This window comes from Octopus bimaculoides, chromosome 23 (assembly GCF_001194135.2).
Source record: "Octopus bimaculoides isolate UCB-OBI-ISO-001 chromosome 23, ASM119413v2, whole genome shotgun sequence".
Taxonomy (NCBI): domain Eukaryota; kingdom Metazoa; phylum Mollusca; class Cephalopoda; order Octopoda; family Octopodidae; genus Octopus; species Octopus bimaculoides.
In genome coordinates, this window is record NC_069003.1 from 23,876,127 (window position 1) to 23,878,469 (window position 2,343).

Sequence of the window (2,343 nt, forward strand, 5' to 3'; positions counted from 1 at the left end):
GTCGACTAAAGGCAGTGTTGCACCATGGTCACAGTCAAAATGACTGAAACAAGTGAAAGAGTAAGAGTAAAGAGTATATATATATATATATATATATATATATATATATATTTATACACACATACACAATCATTGTCATTGTTTTAACATCCACTTTCCATGCTTTCATGGTTGTCAGATTATTGAGGCAGATTTTCAATGACCAAATGTTTTTTATCTTGCTTTTTTTCAAGCAAAGTAATATTTCTTCATGGCCCAGATATGTTCTTGCAGACTATTGGAAATGATTGACCCTGCTTGTATGGCAGTGATACTTCTTTACAGTTATCAATCAATGTCAAAACAAGAAGACACAAACATACATGTGTGCATGTATATACGTATGTCTGTAACACTTGTCTTGACATCAGGTGAGGACTGTAAATGAGCATCACTGTCATACAAGCAAAGCTACTTGTTTCCAGTCATGTGTGTTAAATGTTTCTGACTACAGGAAAATGTTACCTTGCTTGGAAACAGGCGAGGGTTGGTGACAAGAAGGGTATCCAGCTGTAGAAAATAATTTGTCTGACTCACTCAAGCATGGGAAAATATTACCTTGCTTGGAAACAGGTGAGGATTGGCAAAAGAAAGGACATCCAGCTATAGAAAATATACCTCAGCATGAGAAAATATTACCTTGCTTGGAAATAGGTGAGGGTTGTCAAAAGAATGGGCAACCTGCAGTAGAAAATATGCTTGACCATGGGAAAATGTTACCTTGCTTGGAAACAGGTGCAGGTCATTGATAGAAATGACAACCTGCTGTAGAAAATATGCCTGACCATGAGAAAATGCTACCTTGTTTGGTGACAGGAAGGGCAACCTGCCATAGAAAATATGCCTGAGCATGGGAAAATATAACAGGTGAGGGTTGGCAAGAGGAAGGGCATCCAGCTGTAGAAAATATGCCTCAACAGATTCTACTTGGCCTGTGCAAACATGGAAAAGTTGACATTAAATGCTGATGACAATGAGATCAATAGACAGATACACAGATATACATGTACATAAAAAAAAAAGCAGCTGTTTTTTTTTTAAAAATATTTTATTTATTTCAAACAAGTGCAACAAATTTTGTCAATCAGTTGACTATTTTTCCAAAGTAGAAATATCCATAAAATCAGCAATGAAACCGACTGACCGGAATTAGGGGTGTGCTGTGGCCACAATTCAGGGTGGATACATTGAAGTGGCTTCTAACTCCATGGGAGGATTTCAACTAAGTAAATGTAATGACAATCTACTTACAGATATACTGGGCGTCAATACCTCCCCATGGTACCTATTGTTTTCCATGTGAACTTGGACTGAACCATTGAGAGTTAACTGTGTAAGTCAAAAACAGAGGCCATTGGATGTAAAGGGCATCAATACCACTGACCGAATGGCTGCTTGACCAGTTCTTGGGTTAGCTGTAGCTCTCAACTCTATGGGTGTATGGATGTGTGTGTGTATCTATGAGTATGTATGTGTGTAAGTATGTGCAAATATTTGTGTCTTTCAATGTTTATATATATATATATATATATATATATATATATTTTATATTTAATTTAGCCAGTCAGTTTGTCTTCTATCTACCCACTTACCTACATACATAATAAATGTATACACACATGCACACATATATATACATACAGACAGACATATATACATATATACACACACACACACACACACACACACATATATATAGGTATGTTGGTGCAAACAGGAAAAATAGAACTCAAAATATGAGTATATGTATATATTTATTAATATTTAGCGGAAGTAACAGAATGACTACAGGTCAAAGAATTTCATTGCCAACGCTTGAAACTCTTGGACCTTGAGTGATTCTGTTACTTCTGCTAAATATTAATTCATATATATATAATATACACACACACACATATACATGCGCACACACACATACAGGTATATATACATATTATTAAATGAGTGAGTCAGAGGAGGCTAGGTGACAGCCATGACCGTTTCCCAGGTTCCCTGAGAGAAATTGAAACAATGGACTCAGTGATCCTCAGTTTGGACATCTGGCCTCAATGACTCAGCTAAAGGCACATGAGAGCCATGTGGTGGTTTATATATATATATAGTCTTGTGGTCTTATATACTTTTCTAGTCAAGTTTTTGGCTGCACATTTATATAGTCAGCCTTTTGGCCGTATATTTATATAGTCGTCTTTTGGAAATATCTACAACAGTCAGCATTGTGGAAATAATCATATAGGCAGTCTTTTGAAAATATTTATATAGTCAGCTGTTTAGAAATAATTATATAGGCAGTCTTTTGAAAAT